The sequence below is a fragment of the Felis catus genome, chromosome B1, assembly GCF_018350175.1.
Source record: "Felis catus isolate Fca126 chromosome B1, F.catus_Fca126_mat1.0, whole genome shotgun sequence".
NCBI lineage: Eukaryota > Metazoa > Chordata > Mammalia > Carnivora > Felidae > Felis > Felis catus.
Genome location: NC_058371.1, coordinates 115,225,716 through 115,251,128, shown reverse-complemented (window position 1 = coordinate 115,251,128; position 25,413 = coordinate 115,225,716). Strand labels below are relative to the sequence as shown.

At 37.4% G+C, this 25,413-nt stretch overlaps 1 long non-coding RNA gene across 2 annotated transcripts in view; it reads right to left on the bottom strand.

Annotated features, from left to right (window-relative positions):
• Window positions 1-25,413, bottom strand: part of LOC123384992 — a 118,048-nt gene that overhangs the window by 82,757 nt on the left and 9,878 nt on the right. For both annotated transcript variants that reach the window (XR_006596883.1, XR_006596884.1), the window contains exon 2: window positions 23,680-24,488. This is a non-coding gene — a long non-coding RNA (uncharacterized LOC123384992). The remainder of the gene's footprint in view (window positions 1-23,679; window positions 24,489-25,413) is intronic.

The window sequence follows — 25,413 nt, the reverse complement described above, 5'->3', positions numbered from 1 at the left end:
TATGGAAGTGGGGAAACACTGTGCAGCTGTTTGCCTCATCTTCATGGCCACCAGAGAGCATCTATAGCAAGGAGACACTGAAGACCCTGAGGAAAAAGCTAATTTATCCGGTGGAGACAAATCACTTAGCTACCCTAAAATCTTGCACAATGGGTTCATAAACAGAGTGGCCATGGTGCCAGGGATGGAGACAACACATGGGTCCGTAACCTTGAGACTAGCTTCAGCAGTGGGGACAGCAGCTTATTCCACTAACATTCCCATTGAAAGGGTTTTGGTGGGGATCTTTTTCTTTTAAGTTTTTATTTTAATCTACTTACTTAACATACAGTGTTATGTTAGTTTCAAGTGTGCAGTATAGTAATTTAACATTTCCATAAATCACCCTGTGCTCATCACAAGTGCACTCCTTAACCCCCATCCCTATTTGAAACCATCCCCTACCCATCTTCCCTCTGGTATTTTTGGTGGAGATTTTTCATCTTTATTTGCTTTATTTTGTTTTTAAGGAATGATGGCCACTCACCGTACTAAAGCATTCATTAATAACAGAGTTGAAAATAACATGGGGCATGGATGTATCCAGGTAATGTGATGGGTACTCTATAGGAGACACTGTTGGTTCTCCAGTCCATTCCCCACCCCCCCCCCCAGCAGCAGCAATGGAAAAGAGAGTTTCCAGTATGATGATAGCTTGCCTTCCCAAGGGCCTAGTTCTTTTTTTCTTCTCTGCCTATGGGCTTCTCTAGCATCTTGGAAGCTCACTTACCTACAACCAGGGGCAACCTGGAAGTATGGGAGAGTCAACATTCCAGGGGCAGTTCTCAGTTAGTGAAGGATGACTACTGGTGGCTAAATAGCCCAGGATCCACATCACTAATAGAATGATTGCCAGATTTGTTCCACATGGTTTCTTTGTAGAACAGTGCTGAGACGTAGTTGCCTACCATAGTAACACATTCATTAATTTTTCTCCTTTGGTTTCTTACTTCTTATCACCCTTCCTGGGATCACCTCCCATATAGACAATCTGCTACCAAATTCTTATCTTAGGTCTACTTTTAAAAGAATACAAGCTAAGGCAATACTGATGGTTTAAAACAACAATGCCTTGTGTAGATTAAAATATGGACAGACATAAAATACATAGAAACAATAGCATAAACTTCAGTGGATTAAAAAAGGAAATATTCGATGATTTTTTACTTTGTCTAAGACAAGGGTAAAATGGCCAACTAACATTAGACTTTGATAAGTCAAGGATGTATATTATGATTTCTAAAATGATCACTAAAATTTTAATACAAGAATGTATATCTTCCAAACTAAAACATTATAAAATATAATCCAATAAGAAAACAAAAGAAACATAAAATGACCAACAACAATAGCAAAAGAATGTGTGAATTGTTAGATTTAAATCTAAATATATCAGTAATTACTTTAAGTGTAAAAGGCCTAAACATCAATTAAAAGACAAAGACAATTGGGGCACCTGAGTGGCTCAGCCAGTTAAGCATGTGACTTCAGCTCAGGTCATGATCTCACAGCTGGTGAGTTCTAGCCCCACATCGGGCTCTGTGCTGACAGCTAGGAGACTGGAGCCTGCTTCAGATTCTGTGTCTCCCTCACTCTCTGCCCCTCCCCCACTCATACTCTCTCTCTCTCTCTCTCTCTCTCTCTCTCTCTCTCTCTCTCTCAAAAATAAACATTAAAAAAAATTTTTTTAAAGACAGAGACAATCATACTAGAAAGAAAAATACACTGTATTCTCAGCACAAAACACATTGTCTTTGCCTGATTTTCCCAGAAGATAGAGCTAAGTCAAAAACTTACGCACAATTCCAGTGCACTAGAATAAAAGACAAGAGGAGTGATTCAAAGGAAGGAAAAGAATAAAGCACTTAGAATATAGGAATATAACTTCATGATCTCAAGGAAGGAAAAGATTGGTAATGAAAAAAAGACCTAACTTAACAAATTCTGTGGATTTAATGTGCAGCATGATTATAGTTAATAATATTATATTATATAGTTGAATGTTGCTAAAAGAGTAAAAAGAAATGATAATCATGTGATGATATGAAGGTATTAGCTAATGCTATAGTGGTAATCATTTTGCAATATAAAATGTATCAAATCAACACAGTGAAGACTTTACCTTATACATTGTAATATATCAGCTATGTGTCAATAAAGCTAGAAAAATTAAAAAGATGAATAAATTTTTTAATTAAAGAGCACGAATTATAAAGGTAAATATTAACAAATAAGCTGATACTAACATTAAAATTAGGAAATGTTTATTAAAATACCAACCTAAGGAGTTAAAGGGCAAACCACAGGATGAGAAAAAAATACTTCTAACGTATACAATAGTCAAAGGGTTCTTAGTGTATAAGGAACTTTTTGAAATCAGTCAGAAAAAGACAAAGACAGACAACCCAATAGAAAAATAGGCAAAAGAATTGAACAGATATTTTTGGAAAGAGGATATCAAATAACCTAAATAGCCAGTAAAACTCTGAACAGGTGCACATCTTCATTATAATAAGGGAAATGAAAACTAAAATTATATGAACTATCAGTGCACAATGTCCACAGGCTAAAATTTAGATGAATGACAATTCCATTCTTCGGTAAGCATGTGCACCAACAGGAATGTTTTTATGGTACCTTCAGGAGCATGGTTCAGCCTCCTTGGAAAATCATATTATCTACTATAAATGAAAGTATTCATTTTCCATGACCCAATTTCATTCCTACCCAACAGAAATGCATTGCATATGTGATCCAAGGGACATATACAAGAATCATAGCACTATGTCCATTAACTATAGAATAAACAAAAAATTGTGATATATTTATAAATGGATTACTGTAATAATGAAATGAACAACCTAAAACTACACTCAGCAATGTGGAGTAATCTTAAAAATGTAATGTTTAGTGAAAGAAGCCAGATACAAAATAATATGTAATGTATAATTCAATTTACATAAACTTCAAAGAAGTGAAAATTAACTATTTTGTTTAGAGATGCATTATTAGATGACACTCTATAAAGAAAATCAAAGAGACGATTCCCATAAAAGTTAGGGGAGTGGTTCCCTTTGGGGCAGGGACAGGGTAGTAACTGAGTGGAGGAAGAACTTTTAAGATTCTGACAATATTCTATTCCTTGTCCGGAAGGATGGTTACACAAGTTTATACTTTGTGAAAATTAACTGAGCTATGCATTTATTTTTTGTGTACTTTTCTATACCTGTGTTACATTTCATGAAGAAAAGGTTTTTAAAGGAAAGCAGCTGTACAGAACAATCCAACAAACCATCCACGAGAGAAATAAGGGACTATTTAACAAATATTCTCGGGCTCACTCTCTAGTAATAAATCGTAAGTTCATGAATCATATACACAGAATGAAAAATCTATTTCCTTGTTGTGTGATAAAAGTTGACAGACAAATCATATGTAAGTCACATTCCCCCACCTTTTAATGCATATCATCAATATACCATTAACCGCAACCCTGCTAGGAAACATTTAAATTCTCTTTATCACTAAATTTGCATCAACATCCGCCTGGAAGGGACTTCTTCTTGAAGAGTCTAATTAGTGGTTTTGCAAGGCTCTGAGACATGTTTTGTGAAGCTTCTTTGCAAAATTCCCTAATAACCTAATAGCTGTTTTATTCATTCTCATACCAGTGACACTCTCCTTATACTGCTCTCTTAAATGTCATGATATCCAGTGACTCTAAATCCAATTGCTCTTATTTTGTATTTTTCATATTCAATCTCGCTGCTTGAGGCAATACTTTTTTCATGTCCAATTTTCAAAGCACAAATCAAATTATGCCTCTATTATACTTAAACTCTAATAGCTTCCCTGCAAAACAAAGGAAAAATGTCCTAAGAATGCACTCCAGGCCGTCTAGAATACAAGTTCCAATCTTTCTCTCCAACCTCATTTTCTAAGAAAACTATACTTTCTCTCATAAAACCACTGCCCCTAGAAAGACAGATGTAAATACAAACATTATTCTCTAATAAACACTTCATTCAGCTTCCATAGACCTGTGTTCAAATATATTTTGTCTATAATATATGCAACAAAACCAGCAGCAAAAATGAAAATTAAGTCAAATTTCATTTATAAACTTCGATGGAAATAATAAATATAATACTAACCAATTTGAAAGAATAATACATCTTGAAAAAGTTTTAATCCAAGAAAACGGAACATTCACTGAAAAATCTATTCATGTAATTCACAATTACCACAAAAGGAAAGGACGCTCAACTTTGAAATAATATTCATCAACAACTTATAACATCTCCATAAAGATAGAAAAAAGGAAAGATGCTCATAATAACACTAACATTTAAGTCCATATTAAATATATTACCAATGAATAAAACCAAAACAATAAAGTTATAAATAAGTGAACTGAAAACTGCAAATTATTTATAAATAACAAATTTGCCTATCAAAGACAAGAATCAACTGAAAATTTTGAACCAACTAGCAAGTCAGTAAGATGGCTAGTGAGATGCCAAACATACTCGAGAGACACCGCAGGAATAAAATAAAATTCAGTATTCAGAATGTAAGCCATAAAAAGAATCCAAGGGTATACAAGAATTAGATATAACAAACCTCACATTTCAAGCTCAAAACTTAAACTTTAAAAAAAAAAATGATGCTGGGGGAGGAGCCAAGATGGTGGAACAGCATGGAAGTTTTTTTGTGTCTCACGTCCATGAAATACAGCCAAATCAACACTAAACTATCCTGCACACCTAGAAAACTGATTTGAAGATTAACACAACAATCTGCACAACCTGAACCACAGAATTCAGCAGGTACATGGAGTGGAGAGGTGAACTGGGGGAGAGAGAAGGCACAGAGGGCAGGGAACTGTTTTTGCTTGTGGAGAGAGGATGGAGATGGGGGGGGAGGGTGTGGAGAATATGGGAAAAGCACCCTCCCCGAAAGGCAGCTGCAGAGAAAGTGGAAAAGTGGAAACAGCCGCAGGGACTGAACTAAGAAGGGAGAAAGGGGAGAGTTTAAATTCCATTAAGACTCTATAAACAGGGGGAGCACAGAGTTTGAGGCTCTGCAGCTCAATACCTGGCAGTGCTCTGGTGAGAAGGCTGAATCCCCAGGAGAGAATGAAGTCCAGGGGTCTTCAGGACACACAGGGAGAGGCAGTTCCCATACTGGGAGGACATCTGGTGGAGGCTGTGTGTCTCCCCCAAAGGCAAAATCCCAGTGGACATGGGAGAACAACCACATTCGCTGGTGCTGAAACAAGGTCATAATTAGGAGTGAAGCCTGGTGCCAGATGCGTGTGGTGATTTGCCATAATCCCTTAGACCCTGCTGCTGCACAATTGTGTAAACTTTTTCTGGGGCGGGCTGACACCCAGCCACAGTCTCTGGGCATGGGCAGCAGCACAGTCCCACAAACCTTCCTGGGTGTGGCGAGCACCCAACCATTCTTCAGTGGGACCCTCCCATAGAGGGGCAGAACGGGTCAGAGCCGCAGTCCCTCAGAAGTAGGGGGTCAGGAAACATAACCACACCTGAGATAAAATTCAGGAGGAAGGTGCTGCCTGGAGCTTGGTCACAGACAGTGTAAAAGTGGGGAGCAGATGGAGCCAAAGACAAAGGATGGGTGCACAACTGCTGATTGGGAAGAACAGAGTTCCAATAGTAGAGAATGTGTAGCTGGTGATGCCATTTTCACTGCTCCCGCGCATACGAATACATACCTACAAGCACCACAACAATCCACCCCAGGAAGCTAAGCAGCACCATGTAGTAGAGAATGGAGCCATTACACTGAGCACCAACCAACTGGGTCAACATCATTTATCAGGAACACAGGTCTCTCCATCTCCTTAGTTTACAACTATAAAGTGCTTCATAGTGTGACTTCTAGGGGAAAACGAAGTATTTCAAACATGTTACAGTCTGTTTGCTGGTCCATCTATTTAATTTTCTTTTTTTTCTTCATTTCTTTTCTTTTCTTGAATACAGAAAGAGAAAAATATTTATTTTTGTTTTCAATTTTTATTAAAAATATTTTTCTTTAATTTTTTTTCTACTATATTTTTTACTTTTGTGTAAAGTTTTCCAAATTCTATTTTACTTCCATAATTTCATGTCATTCTATTCAAGTGTATTCATTTTTCCAAATTTTCAACTGACTTTTTTTTTCCTTTCCCCTTTTTTCTTTAATCTATCAAGCCCCTGTCAACACCCAGACCAAAACACACCTAGGATCTAGCATTATTTATTTCATTTGTGTGTGTGTTGTTTTTAAGTTTTTAATTTTAATTTTTTTCAATTTTAATTTTTTTACCTCATTAATTCTTTTTCTCCCTTCAAAATGATGAAATGAAGGAATTCACCCCAACAGAAAGAGCAGGAAGAAATGACAGCCAGGCTTAGCTAACACAAATACAAGCATGAGGTCTGAACAAGAATTTAGAATCACAAATATAAGAATACTAGCTGGAGCAGAAAATACATTAGAACCCCTTTCTGCAGAAATCATAGAGGTAGAAGCTGGTCAGGATAAAATAAAAAAATGTTATAACTGAGCTGCAATCTTGAATGGATGCCACAGCAGCAAGGATGGATGACGCAGAGCAGAAAATCAGCAATATAGAGGACAAACTTATGGATAATAATGAAGCAGAAAAAAAGAGGGAGACCAAGGAAAAAGAGCAAAATTTAAGAATTACGGAAATTAGTGACTAATTAAAAACGAAAAACATCAGAATCATAGAGGTCCCAGAAGATGAAGAGAGAGAATAAGGGGTAGAAGGTTTATGTGAGCATATCATAGCAGAAAACTTTACTAACCTGGGGAAAGACACCAGAATCTAGGAAGTACAGAGGACTCCCATTAGATTCAACAAAAACCAACAATCAACAAGGCATATCATAGTCAAATTCACAAAATACTCAGGCAAGGAAAGAATCATGAAAGCAGCAAGGGAAAAAAAGTCCTTAACCTACAAGGGAAGACAGATCAGGTTTGCAGCAGACCTATCCACAGAAACTTGGAAGGTAAGAAAGGAGTGGCAGGATATATTCAATGTGATGAATCAGAAAAATACACAGCCAAGAATTCTTTATCCAGCAAAGCTGTCATTCAAAATAGAAGGAGAGATTAAAAGTTTCCCAGACAAACAAAAATTAAGGGAGTTTGTGACCACTAAACCAGCCCTGCAATAACTTTTAAGGGGGACTCTCTGAGGGAACAAGAAAAAAAAGAAAAGAAAAGAAAAGAAAAGAAAAGAAAAGAAAAGAAAAGAAAAGAAAAGAAAAGAGAAAAGAAAAGAAAAGAAAAGAAAAGAAAAGAAAAGAAAAGAAAAGAGAGAAGGATGGAGGAAGAAAGAAAGAAAGAAAAAAGACCAAAATCAACATGGACTAGAAAGGACCAGAGAACACCACCAGAAACTCCAACTCTACAGGAAACATAATGGCAATAAATTCATATATTTCACTACTCACACTAAACATCAATGGACTAAATGTCCCAATCAAAAGACATAGGGTAACAGAATGGATAAGAAAACAAGATCCATCTATATGCTGTTTATAAGAGGCCCAGTTTAGACCTAAGGACACCTTCAGATTGAAAGTAAGGGATGGAGAACCATCTATCATGCTAATGGTCAACAAAAGAAAGCTGGACTAGTCATACTTGTATCAGACAATCTAGACTTTAAAATAAAGACTGTAACAAGAGATGAAGAAGGTCATTATATCATAATTAAGGGACATATCCACCAAGAAGACCTAACAATTGTAAACACTTATGCTCCAAATGTGAGAGCACCCAAATATATAAATCAATTAATCACAAACATAAAGAAACTCATTGATAATAATACCATAATAGCAGGGGACTCAACACCCCACTTACAACAATAGAAAGATCATCTACTCGGAAAATCAACAATGAAACAATGGCTTTGAATGACACACTGGACCAGATGGACTTAACAGATATATTCAGAACATTTCATCCTAAAGCAGCAGAATATACATTCTTCTCTAGTGCACATGGAACATTCTCCAGAATAGACCACATACTGGGACACATATCAGCCCTCAAAAAGTACAAAAAGATTGAGATCATACCGTGCATATTTTCAGACCACAACACTACAAAACTCAAAATCAACTGCAAGAAAAATTTGGAAAGGTAACAAATACTTGGAGACTAAAGAACATCCTACTAAAGAATGAATGGGATAACCAAGAAGTTAAAGAGGAAATTAAAAAGTACACGGAAGCCAGTGAAAATGATAACACCACAACCCAAAACCTCTGGGACGCAGCAGAGGTGGTCATAAGAGGAAAGTACATAGCAATCCAGGCCTTCCTAAAGAGGGAAGAAAGGTCTCAGATACACAACCTAACATTACACCTTAAAGAGCTGGAAAAAGAACAGCAAATAAAACCCAAACCAGAAGAAGACAGAAAATAATAAAGATTAGAGCAGAAATCAATGCTATCAAGTCCAAAAAACCAGTAGAACAGATCAATGAAACCAAAAGCTGGTTCTTTGAAGGAATTAACAAAATTGATAAGCCCCTAGACAGTAGGATCAAAAAAAAAAAAAAGGAAAGGACCCAAATAGATAAAATCAAGAATGAAAGTGGAGAGATCAAAACCAACACAGCAGAATAAAAACAATAATGAGAATATTATGAGCAATTATATGCCAATAAAATGGGCAATCTGGAAGAAATGGACAAATTCCTAGAAACATATACACTACCAAAACTGAAACAGGAAGAAATAGAAAATCTGAACAGACCCATAACCACTAATGATATCAAATTAGTAATCAAGCATCTCACAAAAAACAAGAGTCCAGGGCCACATGGCTTTCCAGGGGAAGTCTACCAAACATTTAAAGAAGAGTTAACACCTATTCTCTTGAAGCTGTTCCAAAAAATAGAAATGGATGGAAAACTTCCAAACTCATTCTAGGAAGCCAGCATTACCTTGATTCCAAAACAAGACAAAGACCCCACTACAAAGGAGAACTATAGACCAATTTCCCTGATCAACATGGATGCAAAAATCCTCAGCAAGATATTAGCCAACTAGATCCAACAATACATAAAGAAAATTATTCACCATGACCAAGTGGGATTTATACCGGGGAGGCAGGTCTGGTTCAATATCCACAAAACAAACAATGTGATTCATCACATCAATAAAAGAAAAGACAAAAACCATATGATCCTCTCAATAGATGCAGAGACAACATTTGACAAAATACAGCATCATTTCTTGATAAAAGCCCTCAAGAAAGTAGGGATAGAAGGATCATACCTTGAGATCATAAAAGCCATATACAAAAGACCCACCATTAATACTATCCTCAATGGGGAAAACCTGAGAGCTTTCCCCCTAAGGTCAGGAATAAGACAGGGATGTCCACTCTCACCACTGCTATTCAACATGGTCTTAGCCTCAGCAATCAGACAACACAAAGACATAAAAGGCATCCCAATAGGTCAGGAGGAGGTCAAACTTTCAATCTTCACAGATGACATAATACTCTATATGGAAAAGCCTAAAGATTCCACAAAAAAACTGCTAGAACTGATTCATGAATTCAGCAAAGTTGCAGGATATAAAATCAATGCACAGAAACTGGTTGCATTCGTATTCACCAACAATGAAGCAACAGGAAAAGAAATCAAGGAATCGATCCCATTTACAATTACACCAAAACCCATAAAATACCTAGGAATAAATCTAACCAAAGAGGTGAAAAATTTATATACTGAAAACAATAGAAAGCTTATTTAAGAAATTGAAGAAGACACAAAAAAAATGGAAAAATATTCCATGTTCCTGGATAGGAAGAACAAATTTTGTTAAAATGTCAATACTACCCAAAGCAATCTATATATTCAATGAGATACCTGTCCAAATAACACCAGCATTCTTCACAGAGCTAGAACAAACAATCCTAAAATTTGTATGGAACCAGAAAAGACCCCGAATAGCCAAAGCAATCTTGAAAAGGAAAACCAAAGCTGGAGGCATCACAATCCTGGACTACAAGCTGTATTACAAAGTTGTAATCATCAAGACAGTATGGTACTGGCACAAAAACAGACACTCAGATCAGTGGAACAGAATAGAGAACCTAGAAATCGACCCACAAATTGTATGACCAACTAATCTTTGACAAAGCAGGAAAGAATATCCAATGGAAAAAAGATAGTCTCTTCAGCAAGTGGTGCTGGGAAAACCAGACAGCAACATGCAGAAAAATGAATTTGGACCACTTTCTTACACCATAACAAAAATAAACTCAAAATGGAAGAAAGACCTGCATGTAATACTGGAAGCCATCACAATCCTTGAGAAGAAAGCAGGCAAAAATCTCTTTGACCTCAGCCACAACAACTTCTTACTCAACAAGTCTCTGGAGGCAAGGGAAACAAAAGCAAAAATGAATTATTGAGACCTCATCAAAATAAAAAGCTTCTGCACAGCGAAGGAAACAATCAGCAAAACTAAAAGGCAACCAACAGAATGGGAGAAGGTATTTATGAGATAAAGGGTTAGTATCCAAAATCTATAAAGAATTTATCAAACTCAACACACAAAAAACAAATCAGTGAAGAAATGGGCAAGAGATATGAATAGACATTTCTCCAAAGAAGACATCCAGATGGTCAACCGACACATGAAAAAATGCTCAACATCACTCATCATCAGGGAAATACAAATCAAAACCACAATGAGATACCACCTCACAGAATGGCTAACATTAACAACTCAGGCAACAACAGATCTTGGTGAGGATGCAAAGAAAGAGGATTTCTTTTGCACTGCTGGTGGGAATGCAAACTTGTGCAGCCACTCTGGAAAACAGTGTGAAGGTTCCTCAAAAAATTAAAAATAAAACTACCTTATGACCCAGCAATTGCACTACTAGGCATTTATCCGAGGGATACAGGTATGCTGTTTCAAAGAGGCACATGCATCCCCATATTTATAGCAGTGCTATCAACAATAGCCAAAGTATGGAAAGAGCCCAAATGTCCACTGATGGATGAATAGATAAAGAAGTGGTATATATATATACAATGGATTATTATTCAGCAATCAAAAAGAATGAAATCTTGACATTTGCAACTACGTGTATGGAACTAGAGGGCATTATGCTAAGCGAAATTAGTCAGTCAGACAAAGGCAAATATCATATGACTTCACCCATATAAGGACTTTAAGACATAGAACAGATGAACATAAGGGAAAGGAAGCAAAAATAATATAAAAACAGGGAGGGGAACAAAACATAAGAGACTCTTAAATATGGAGAACCGATGGTTACTGGAGGTGTTGTGGGAGGGGGGATGGGCTAAATGGGTAAGGGGCATTCAGGAATCTACCCCTGAAATCATTGTTGCACTATATGCTAACTAACTTGGATGTAAATTTAAAAAATAATGATAATAATAAAGAAAGAAAAAAAATGATGATGTGGTGCACCTACCTGGGTGGCTTAGTCAATTGGGCATCTGACTTTGGCTCAGGTCATGATTTCACAGTTCATGAGTTCAAGCCCAGCATCGGGCTCTGTGCTGACAACTCAGAGCCTGGAGTCTGCTTCTGATTCTGTCTGCCTCACTCTTTGCCCTTCTCTCACTCATGTTTGCTCTCTCTCTCTATCTCAAAAATAAAATTAAAAAAACTTACAAAATGATGCCGAAAGAACTGAATACCCGTATGGAAAAATATAACAATATACCATGCATAAAACACTCTAGATGAAATAAAGAACTAAATATGAAGAAAAACCTATAAAATAGGTAGAAGAAAATATAGAAAACTATCTCTTTGTACTCATAGAACAAAGAGGACTTTAAAAAAAAGCATAAAGGAAAAGATAGATTTGACTATCTTAAAGTTTTCCAAAAAAAAAAAAGGCACCCATAAACAGAACTGAATGGGTAGAAACTGACAGAGAAATCATTACAAGACAGATACAAAGAATCAACTATCCATATTGTTTTTAATATTTTTATGTTTATTTATTTTTGAGAGAGAGAGAGTGAGAGAGTGCACAAGCAGGGGAGGGGCAGAGAAAGAGAGCCAGAGACAGAATCTGAAGCAGACTCCAGGCTCTGAGCTGTCAGCACAAAACCCGATGCAGGGCTCAAACCCACAAGCCATGAGATCATGACCTGAGACAATATTGGGCACCCAACCTACTGAACCACCTAGGTGCCTTTCAACTATCCATATTTTTCAAAGCTCCCCAAATCTATAAAAAAAGACTAGCAAATTTTAAAATGGGCAAATGACCTGAACAGGCAATTAAAACTTTTAAAATAGAAGATGGATAATTAAAGCAATGAAAAACTCTTTCAAAAGCTGTCAGAGTTATAACACAGAAAGTTATTTCAAAACTTTTGAGCTATTATCGAGACCAAAGCTTTAAGAAATTTGTTATTTGGGAAAACTAAAAGCAATAAAGTTTGATACTTTGTTAGGTATATATTTAAATTTTAACCATAAAAAATATAAATGTTAAAATGAGGAATGAACAGTTAATAGCCATATAATCCTGTAGGTAACATTTTTTACCTATTGAAAACCAGAAGATATACTTGTCAAGATACATGATCCTTTAAATAAAATCAACAACAAAAAATGCCTGATTTAATTTTAAGTGAAAAATTGGCTGTGATTAATAAACTAACAAATATAGTAACCAAAGTTCAAGGAAAGATTCTCAAAGATGAGACACCCTTTGCACATCAATGGATAAACATTTTTAGCAGGAAAGGAGGCAGAGTCACAGGCTCTCTCACTAAAATATGTTAGATCTAATCAATAAATCTAATCAATAAATGCACTGAAGTTGCAGTATACAAAATTAACATACAAAATCAGTAGTGCCTCCATATACTAACAATGAATTTTCTGAAAATAAAGAAACCTATCCCATTTACAATAGCATCAAAAATAGTAAAATACTTAGGAATAAAATTAACTTAGGATATAAAAGATCTCTGAAAAATAAGCTACTGATGAAAAAAATTGAAGATGACACAAAGATATTCCATGTTTGTGGACTGGAAAAATTAATATTATTAAAATGTCAATACTACCAAATTCCATCTATAGATTCAATGCAGTCCCTCTCAAGAGTCCAATGGCATTTTTCATGCAAGTAGAAAAACTCTCCTAAAATTTATGTGGAACCACAAAAGACCCCAAACAACCAAAGAAATCCTGAGAAAGAAGGACAAAGCAGAAGTCATCATACTACCTGATTTCAAGCTATGGTCATCAAAACAATATGGTTAGTATCCAAAATCTATAAAGAACTTACCAAACTCAACACCCAAAAAACAAATAATCCAGTGAAGAAATGGGCAAAAGACATGAATAGACACTTTTCCAAAGAAGACATCCAGATGGCCAACAGACACATGAAACAATGCTCAACATCACTCATCATCAAGGAAATACAAATCAAAAGCACAATGAGATACCACCTTACACCTGTCTGAATGGCTAACATTAACAACTCAGGCAACAACAGATGTTGGCGAGGATGTGGAGAAATGGGAACCCTCTTGCACTGTTGGTGGGAATACAAACTCGTTCAGCCGCTCTGGAAAACAGTGTGGAGGTTCCTCAAAAAATTAAAAAGTATTACTCTACAACCCAGCAATAGCACTACTAGGAATTATCCAAAGGATACAGGAGTTTTGATGCATAGGGGCACATGTACCCTAATGTTTATAGCAGTGCTATCAACAATAGCCAAATTATGGAAAGAGCCCAAATGTCCATCAACTGATGAATACATAAGGAAGAAGTGGTTTGTATATACAATATAATACTATTTGGCAGTGAGAAAGAATGAAATCTTGCCATTTGCAACAACGTAGATGGAACTGGAGGGTATTATGCTAAGTGAAATAAGTCAGGCAGAGAAAAACAGATATCATATGGTTCACTCATATGTGTAATTGGAGAATCTTAACAGAAGACCATGGGGGAAGGGAAGGGGAAAAAATAGTTTCAACAGAGAGGGAGGCAAACCATAAGAGACTCTTAAATACAGAGAAAAAACTGATAGTTGATGGGGGGTGTGGGAGGAGGGGAAAATGGGTGATGGGCACTGAGAAAGGTACTTTTTAGGACGAACACTGGGTGTTGTATGTAAGCAATGAACCATGGGGATTTATTCCCAAAGCTAAGAGCACACTGCATACACCATATGTTAGCTAACTTGAGAATAAATAATTAAAAAAAAAAAAAACAGCATGGTACTGGCATAAAAACAGACAAATAGACCAATGGAGGAGATCAAGACCCCTGAAATAAACCCAAGTATATATGAGCAACTCATGTTCAACAAGGAAACCAAGAGTACCCAATGGAGAAAAGATAGGCTCTTCAATAAAGAGTGCTGAGATCACTGGATATTCACATGTAAAAGAATGAAATGGACTCATATCTTATACCATTCATAAAAAGGATTAAAGACTTAAATGTAAGACCTGAAACCAAGAAACTCCTAGAAGAAAACATAGGAACAAAGATCCTTGACATGGTCTTGGTAATGATTTTTTAGATAGGACACCTAAAAGCACAAGCAAAAAATAAAAAATAAACAAGTGTGAGTATATCAAACTAAAGAGCTTCTGCACAGCAAAAGAAGCCATAAATGAAAGACAACCTTCGGAATGGGAAAAAAAAAAGTTTGCAAAGCATATAACTGATAAGGGGTTAATATCAAAAGTATAAAAAGAACTCATACAACTTAATAGCAAAAACAAAAGAATTAAAAATGGGCAAAGGACGTGAACAGACATTTCTTCAAAAAAGATATGCGAAAGGCCAAAAGACGCTCAACATCACTATTCATTAGAGAAATGCAAGGTAAAAGCACAATGAGACAGCACTTCATACCTGCTAGAATCACCATTATCAAAAAGACAAAAGATACCAAATGGTGGCATGCACATGGAGAAAAGGAAACCCTTGTGCACTGTTGGTGAGATTGTGAACTGGTGCAGCCACTGTGGAAAACTATATAAAGCATTCACAAAAAATTAAAAATAAAACTACCATAAGATCCAGCAATTCCACTTCTAGAATATATACCCCCCAAAAATGAAAACACGAACTCAAAAATATATCTGCAACCCCATACTCATAGCAGCATTATTTACAATAGCCAAGATGTGGAAATAATCTAAGTGTCCATTGATGGACGAATGGATAAAGAAGTTGTGGTATATATATACACAATGGAATATTATTCATCATCAAAAAACAAGAAGATCCTACCATTTGCAACAACATGGGTGGAACTTGAGAGCATTAGGCCAAGTGAATATAAATAAGAGAAAGACAAATACTATATTGGTCTCATTTATATATGGGACCTTAAATTTTTTTTTTAAACTCCTAGTGAAAGAGATCAAACTTGTGGTTACCAGAAGTGGGGAGTTGGGGAGGGGAAACTGGAGGAAGGTGGTCAAGAGGTACAAAGTTCCAGTTGTAAGATAAATAAATACCAGGGATGCAATGAATACCATGATGACTATGGCTAACACTGTGCCGTATGCTACATACGAAAGTTGTTAAGAGAGTAAATCCTAGAGTTCTCATCAGAAGAACGCTTTTTTCCTTTTTTATTTTTCTTCTCTCCTTTCTTTTTGTTGTATCTGTATGAGAAGATGGATGTTAGCTGAACGTACTGTATTAATCATTTCACAATATATGTAAATCAAACCATCATGCTGTACGCCTTAAACTTATACAGTGATGTGTGTCAAGTATTTCTCAATAAAACTAGAAAACAAGCAAAATGACACAAAACATACCAATTCTCACAAAATATACTTCTGGAAAATGACACGTTTTTACATTCTTATCTGATTTCCATGGAAAATCAACTTTCCAAACATAAAAATATTTTAAAGATTTTAGGAAATGTTTGATCAAAAGGTCTTATCAAAACACTTAGAGTCTTTCATAGTTATAAGCAAAAATCATGTTATTTTACAATCCAAAACCCTAATGAAATAATTTAAATGATTAGAGGTGGAAAAAATTCCAAGCACTTTAACATTTCAAGTTTCATGGGAATTATAATTCTGGTCACTAATATACTATAATTTTTTAAGAGACATTTACTGAAAAGACGAAGCATGAAATGTGTGTGTACTTTGAGCCACTGTGGTTCTCAGCCAGCTACATCTTACCTTTTTACCTTATAAAATGTATAGAGTAAATTTGTCCCAAAGACAAAATGCTTTTAGGGAATCTTGTACATAAACTTCCTAGGTTTGTGCCAGCTATTTCTAGTAACTAACTTTAACAAAAGAAGTATTTAAATGGAGATCTAGGAAAGAAGTACAGTTGACCCTTGAACAACATAGGTTTGAACTGTGCAGGTCCACTTATACATGGAGTCTTTTTTGATAAATACAGTACTGTAAATGTATTTTCTCTTCCCTATGATTTTTAATAAGATTTTCTTTTCTCTAGCTTACCTTATTGTAAGAATATAGTATATAACACATAGAACATAGAAAATACGTGTTAATGAGCTGTGTATGTTATTGATAAGCCTTCCAGTCAACAGTAGGCTATAAGTAGTTAAGTTTTTGGGGAATCAAAATTTATATATGAATGTTTAACTGTGCAAGGGTTTGAAACCCCTAACCCTTGCATTGTTCAAGGGTGAACTGTACCTGAGAAGCTGGAGCAGAAAAAGAAACAATCAATTACTCTCCCTACAACCAATATTTATTGAATGTGTTCTATATGCCCAGAACTATGTGAGAGAGAAACTATATGAGTTTCAGCTTTTCTTTTTGTTTTTTTTTTCTATTGACTTGGCAAGCTCCTTGATGAATCAGTCACATCATTTTCATTAAATTTTTACTAAATACTTACTATACATCTGGTATTATTGCTAGTTACAGGAGAGACAATGGTGATAAGGTCACAAAGTCCTTGTTAATATGAAACTTATATTTTATAGGGGACTCAGACCAAATAAACAAGTAAACAAAAACTAAAATAAAATAAAAGCAAGAATGTACACATCAGATAGTTCAGTAGAAAACCTATAAAACTTCTAGGGCAGATCCTAAAATAAAATAAACACTTTTAAAAATTGGCTTTTTTCTTTTTAAAGTTTTCTTCTTAATATTAAGTAGTGAACAAACCCTTTGCAGGCATATTAAAATGGTGTTATTTGAAAGTCTACAGAACTTCCTGTGGCAAGGGAAGGAAACAGTGTGCATTTGCATTTTGTAACCAGAACTCTCCTAAATGCATCCTTTAAAGGAGCTCATCTACTTTGTGCTAATATCCTCAGATACCCCCAGTACCCTCCACAATGGCATACAAGCAGATGATAGGTAAGAAATGTTTCTTGAATTGAATCAAACAATTACTTGAACTCAAGGGCCAAGTCTGAGTTAGCTGTCCTGGCATGAAAAAAAGTAATGGCAAGACTAGCTGGTTGAAGAGAAGACATTAGAACAGGCTTGTCTGCTGATGGAAATGATTCAGTGGACAGAGAAAAACTGACGATAGGGCAAAATGGAAGATAACCAAAGAAGTGAACAATGCCAAAGAATATACACTTGTCCGATATTTTAATCTTATCAGCCTCACCCCAATTCTTCTAGTTTAACTTTACCCGTGGTCTCTGAATCCAATATCCTTATCCAGATGACCATGTCTCTTTACAGTCACTGAGGAATCTGAACACAATTGAATCAATCCAGCTCTTCCCCTGCAATTTTGGGATTGAGGTGCTGACAAGACTGAGCCAGCAAGCTGTGGGGAGCCGAGCTAAAAGATCAGGGAAAGTCAGAGCCAAAATTAGCACCACCACAGGCAAAAGCCCCATTCAAACTGGAAAAATGGAGAGGAAGCCTCCAGGAAAAAGTCTGTCCATTCAGCAGAGGGTGGAGCAGGTGTTCAGAGAGAAGCAGACATGAAAGGTCCAATAAAGAGAGAGAGAGATGGAGAATGTGCAGTGCCTGTATCCCTGACATTTTCTCATTTTGCTTGTTCTCATAAGACCTCATTCTTTTACGTCCCTGTTTTCACAACAAACCCTTATTTCGGTATGACAAAATGTGAGTGGTTTCTGTTCCTTACAACCCAAAAATTCTGACCAAAAAATAATTCAGTGATAAGTTGTTTTAGACTCTGGGTGCTCGAGGACAACATCATCCAGTGGAACTATAATGGAAGCCGCATATGTGATTTTCCATTTTCTAGTAGCCATATTGCAAAAAGAGGAAACAGGTGGAATTAATTTAAGAATATATATTATTTAAGCCCATAAATTCAAAATATTCATTTCAACATGAAATCAATAAAAAAATAATTGTCTTGCATTCTTTTTTTTTTTTTTTTTGTACTACATCTTGAAAATCCAGTGTGTGTTTACACTTATGGCATTCCTCACTGTGGACGTGCCATATTTTAAATACTCATTAAACACATGTGGCCAGTGGCTGCTATACTGGGCAACATGGTTCCAGGAGCTCAGGGAGGGGACAGACCAATGTGCGCATGTAGTAAAAGGGTCATGGAGAGGAAGTGGGCTTTGGGCGTCCTGCGGAGGCACCGTGAGGAGATACAAGAGAAGAGCTCGGTAGGGCATCCCAAGTGAGACAGGCCAGAAAGTGGAAAGACAGAGACTAAAATTAAGATAAACAAATGAGAAGATTGAGTTATTCTGCCAACATCATGAAAACCTTCAGTCATTATCCCAGAAAATGGGACTAGATCATCTTGACTGTGGGCATGCTTGTTTCCCTGAAATGAATTTCAGTTTGAAAGACGGAATGAACCTTCTATTTGTCATCTTCGGTGAATCTGGAGTCTCTCCAATCTGTCATTTTGCTATTTGGTGGAGTGTGGAGGGGCTCTTGTGACCTTTCTAATTCAGAGGCCAGGGATCACTCTCTCGTGGACTTAAGAACCCCCAGAAAAAGGGAATAGAATGCTTCCCAATGTCACCATCTTTCTGAAAGGAGTTTGGCTACGTCTCAAAATCAGAAGCCTCTAATTAACGGTCTTCCCCTCACCCGACTGCTACACCTAAATCCTCAGAAAATTTGTGAGGCTCTGAAACTGGTTTTCGGAAACTGATGGTTTTACTGAGCCAACACCGATAAGGCCTTACTTTCTCATGAAGTATAGAATCTACTGCTGTAGTGGCAGCACACATAAAACCCGCAGCACCTGAGGAAGAGTCACTGCTGGAACCTGGCGGGAAAATCTGTGAGCGCATCCAGATTGCATCCATTTCCAGGTTGCGAGTGCAACCTCCACATGATCGGCTGGCCTCATCCGACACTATCTAGTGGGGCAGCAACACTGGCTAGAAGGCTGGGATGGGAAAGTGTCTTCGCTGTCTTTTGTCTTCCCGACACCAGACTTAGTGCCTTCACTTATTAAGTGATTCAAAACAGTGAAAGAAATGAATGAATGAGTGAATTTATAAAGCTCTGCCCCTAGAAAAGTACAAGCTACCATTCGGTAGAAGTTTGTTATGGTCCCTTCCTGTGTGATGCTCAGTTCTTGTGGACAGTTATGGGATAAAAGCACACATCTGAAAAAAAAAAAAGTCACTATTCCTAACAGACCTATTAGCCCCAAGGGCACTTGAGAAAGTTCACAAAGCTGTTAGAGCTCCCTGACCTCCGTCCCAGATGAAGGTGGGTGGGCAGAGAACTCTGGCACCCACTGCCTCTTCTGCCTGCCAAATTGACTCCAACATCTACGTGCCCACTCAGATTTGGGCACACTGTTGCCCCCTTTTTCTCCAGTAACCCCCAAATCACTCCTTTGGCTGTTTGTTTTTGAGATTGGTCCTCTAAGATCAGGCAGCTGAGGGATCTTTGAATCAGAGTAATTTAATGCAGCTTTGCATTCTACCCAAATCATAGGCTGTTCTACTTAACCTTTCTACTACTAGTTCCTTGCCACACCTGTTATTACATGGCTGTCGCTGCTCCTTTGCAATCTGCTCCCCACTTGTACTCTTGGAAACTGCAACTAAAGAGACCAAGGAAGTCACGGATTTGAAGAGCCTTTTCTTTGGCACCAGTCATCACTCCCTAGAGGCCTGATTAAGAATGACAGAGAAGCACAAAGAAGCTATACACCTCTTTATGGTGGCAGACTTTAGGCAGATGTTAGGAGAGGGGACCCAGAAAGTAAATACTATGTGTAATTGTCAACACTGTTTCTGTTCCTATGAAACAGGTTGGAACAAAGTCCCATGATCTCTGTCCAGTGTTTGCCCCATGTGCATGAGTTCAAAATAAACAATCTGTGACCTCTGTTTAAGCTTAGCATGAAACTGCAAAATATGTAAGATGTTGCTATCTGCTGTGCCTAAGAACATTGGTTTTATTTAGGCTGGATTTTTCCTTTGCTTTTTGCATTCTAAAACAGACCTATTGCATGTTTTATGGACTCTGTTTCCAGCATTACTTGCAGTTCTTGGTGTGGTAGTGATTTGGGGCTTTCCTAGCACAGTTGTGGAAATAAAGGCTGCTGCCCTGTTTTGTTTCTCCTTTTGTACTGACTAAAGGCATGTTGACCACTACTTATTAGCTCTTTGATCTTTTTTATTTTTGAACATATGGTCAGGACCTCGCCGGTGCCCAGAATGGCAGACTGAAATTCTAGTAGCCTCAACTCCATGTGATAAACTACTCTGTTCTGGAAAAAAGGGGGTGCCATACAAAGACTGATATGTATTAAACATCCCCTGCCAGCAGGGGAGAACTTGCTTTCCTGAGCGTCTGTTAAACACAGGACTGCTGCCTCTCTATCCAGAGTCCTCCATTTAGATTCATTTTCTATTAGAGAACTGGATGTTCCAAATGTTGCCAAATACAGTAGAACTTAAAAGCTGTATTGATTTAATGGACTCTGTTTCACAAGTAAAAATGGATTTAATTGAACCTGCTCTTGTTTCTTTTTTCCATTTTTTTTTTTGCCTCTTGCTTTTTCTAAACAATATCCAAATGAAACTTTACTCCATTAGCAATTAAGTCCACTATGTACCCCCCCTTCCATTTCAATAAGCTCAGTTTTCTCTTAATGGCATTTAATGACCATAATATGTACTTTTGAAAAAAACTCAAGTACTTTTGTTGAGCAAGAATATTGTTTGTTGAATTTTCAATATGACTTTATTCAAAACTTTGCAGTGCTAATTTAACAAATCTCAGTCATTTGGTCATCTAAGCATAGAATAAGGTTCATGGCACCAATGTCCAAAGCAGCTCTGAAAACAGGTCTAACCTTTGGGCAACAATAAAGAATAATGTGGTGCTTGATAGTCACCAGGACTCTGGCATACAGCAGGGTAGCCAGACAGACTGAATCTGGGTCTCATCCTGCCACTTGTTGACCTTAAATAAGTCACCTCCAGTTCTCTGAACCTCATTTCTTTGTCTGTAAAATAGAAATAATGGTAAATCTATGTCATGGGATTTTTGTGAGAATTAAAGAAGAATATGTGGGAATGCATGGTTAATTATGCAATGAAGTTCAAATAGCACATTTAATCTAATAGAAAAAAAAACCATGAGGGAGGGGGTATTTTGTACCCTTATTCCCTACTTGCTTTGCAGTAACCCTTTATCAATTGTCCCTCCTGGGTTCTATCAAGAGATTTTCAAGATTTTGAGATTTTCTCAAAAGTTAGGATATATTTTCACAAGCATGAGAATAAAGAACCTTGACTCTTATAACTTATTTCTACAACATAAGCCTTGGGTTTACTTTGCTTGCCCTGACCATATAAACAATCCAGAGGCTATGCGCTCAGCCTTGTGAAGCAGATTTGCAGACATTGCCTCACCCTCATGCGGCTCCTCCCCCATCACAGCCATCACTGCCACCACCAGCCACCACCACGGCTGCTCCTGAAATACTTCCTGGTCGAAATGTCTTCACCACTCCACTCTCCTACAACAGCCCTCTTCTTACACCCCTACCCTCCATCTCCTCTTGTGTAGAAGCAACTTAGAGAACAGAAAAATGAGCCTTCCATCTAAAGCTTTTCCCTTCTCAGACTTTCTTCATTCTCAGTCACCATGGTCCAAATCACTGCTCCCCATCTTGGGTGATGTGTATTTTTTCTCCAGCAATTTATGTTTATATCACTATCCTTCTCAAAGACTGAGGGATAACCTAAATTCTCATCTTGATCGTTTATTTCACGTCTGATAGAAATGTCTGTATTCAGAAGTCTGACCATTACCCAAACAGTATCTTAAGCTACAGTTATAAAGAGATTGGTAGGTAGATTTTTTGCAGGGTGATGGGGCAGAGGGTGGGGAATAGGATGGTGTGATGTTGGAGAATTGAAAGAATGCTTACTCTTAAAATTTTGGTTGGAGCCCAAATTTCAAGCTTAAACATTTTTTGCAGTACCATGCAAAGTACATAAGCTCTATATATTTTTTAATATTTTTTAAGCTTATATATGTTTTGAGAGAGCAAGCAAGAGAGTATGTGTGAGCAAGGGAGGAGCAGAGAGAGAGAGAGAATCACAAGGGTCAAGGTTCTGTGGTGACAGTGCAGAGCCTGACATGGGCCTCAATCTCATGAACCAGTGAGATCATGACCTGAGCTGAAACCAAAAATTGGTTACCTAACCAACTGAGCCACCCAGATGCCATTACTTAACCCATGAGCCACCCAGGAACCCAGATGATTCTATTTATTTAATGATGTGTTGGTGTGAGGATTAATGTGTTGACATTTTCAAGGTACATTGGAATCTCTGATTTAAAGATGATATTGCTTTATCAGCTTCTACATATAGGCAAATCCTAACTGTGTGGATGCCCCCCCCATTCTCCCCAGTGCTCAGGTCACTAGAGAAGGGACGTGAGCATGTAAGGAAGGTATTTTTACCATGGTAGATGAGATTCTATCTCAACCCTGTTGAATCTAAATTTGGCCTCTAGAAAAATCCCCTGAGATTCGTTTACTATGAGATTACCAAAACAAAAACAAAAGAAGGATGGGGGTGGAATTCACCTGAAGGACCTTGAAACATTTGGAATAGTATTCAAGGAAATTAGTATCACTTTTCAGTTCACTAAATCGCAGATTTTGTGTTGCTGCATTTTATATCAAGAATGAAAGCCAATGGCAGTTGGCTCTTTGTCCAGCCAGAGACAGTTTTCCATATGCCAAGTTCCCACCAACATTAAGTCCAGTCACCTCTAGCTCTCATTGAGCAACTTATTGTGAAAATAACGGAGAGAGGAAGATTAAGGGCATCTTTAGCATTTCACAGAAAATATAGATGAGGTTCCCTCCCTCCCCCTCTTCCCTCTCCCCCTAGTCTCAAGTGATTTCAGTCTCTAGGACTGAACTGTATTGCAAGCCCATCTCACCTGAGTATGTGAGTGTTTCTATTGTAGTCACATCGCACCGTGAGACAGTAATAAATGCAGGTTGCTAAGAAGATTTGAAAGGAAAAGATTTCCAAAGCAGATTTTAAGGACATTCCTGGTTTCTTAAATCACCATGATGGGATAGCATATTTAGCAGATGGAAGAATCTTTTCACTGGCACTAACCTTTCACTGGTCTTCAGTTCTATTCCTTCAGTGCAGCAGCTTGATCTGTGTCCAAAGGTCCTCTTCCTTAGGGTAATTCTTCCAGGGAAATAAATCTAGTGTCCTCATCTAAATATATTTATGTCAAGTGACTACTTTCCACTTTTGTAACATAGATGTCAGAGTGAAGCAAAAGGAAGTGAAAATATCAGTTCTGAATGGAGAGAGGGTACCCTGTTCTTGTTCATCTTATTTGGATGCTTCTGATTTCAAGGCAGATCTGACGAAGATTCCAGGTTACACCATTGTTTCCTTAAAATGAATAACGTTGTGACTTTTAAGACAAAAGTAACATCACGTGGAATCACCAAGATTTCCTGTTCAAGAATTTCCTAAAATGAGGTGGACCTTTCATTGCTTTACTGAGGTTGCTTTTGTTTGGTGGTTTAAGTCCACAAGAGAGGACACTGATGAAAGAAAAGAGACTTTGAATGCCTCTGGCCCACTGCTCAGATGTCCTCATGAAAGGCAACAAGCTCAAGTCCAAAAGGAAAAGGACATCACCTAGAGATCAGTACTTGTTAGTTCCAAAGTGCTGCTCTGAATTTTCATTTGCAATCTGACTTCCCAGGAAAAAAGTTCACCGTGTGTAACACAAACAAAGCGGGCTTGGTTCATGGGCCTGGTCAACACCTGTGTGTCTGCTTTCATGCACTGTTTTAGATCTCCAATGTGAAGACAGGTCTGTGCAGTGTTTCAGAGAGTCAAAGCAATCCTTCCATGGACTCTGGCCACTTCTGAGTCTCACTCAAATGTCCTTTCTTTTTCACCTAGAGAGATCATATCAAATTAGAAGCCAAACTATTTTTCTATGCAAGGAGCATTTGCCTTTGATGATGAACATTTTTTAAAACCATGAATTCCCGTTAAGTACTTTGATGTGATTCATAAATCAAATATACTCAAAAAGCATGAAATTTTAAATCTCTACAACTGAATCGCATATTCAAAGTCAGCGTAAGTGGATCCCTTGCGCGTGCACACATACACACATACTTGTACATGTATACCCATTTGCCTTTGGAGAATAACGTTAACGATTGTGGTTCTTTTCCGCTTGTTTTCCAAACAGGTCTTCTGCAAGGTGGGTGATTGTGAGATCTCTCCCTTATATGTTGTTAAATTCCCAAAGAAAGAAAAGAAACTACCTTCAAAACTACTTTCTTCTGTCTGATTGTATAGTTCCTGACCACCTGAGAAAGGAGTGGAAGATGCCTGCTGGTGTCAGGCTGGGCCTCAATTGTTGTGAACATACAGAGCGTTCAGCCATTGGCACAACCATTCAAGAAGCAAAAATTAACGAGGTTGAGTCTGAGATCTGGATGCTAATTTTCAATTGGCTGGGGAGCAAAGCTCACCAAATGTTACTCGGATGTGAGGGACAGCTCTCTGTTCAGTCAATGCTGCCTGTATGCCCCTCATGGTCACATTATCATCACTGTTCCTCTGTCACCACATTGCCGTTTAATCCTTAATGACTCAATAAAAAAAAAAAAGTGAGTAGAATATATTTCAAAGCTTTTCTTAATGAGATTTTCCATGCTTCCCTCACTTCCTCTATTTCTTATATATCTGAGGGCAACTTCCTTTGTCTCCAGTCAGCTTACCTAACAAAATATCTCATTTGGCAGTAATTGCAGCAAAAGAGTAACTTTTCCCATTTGCTTCAAACAAAATCTGGTGATTTTTTTTAAC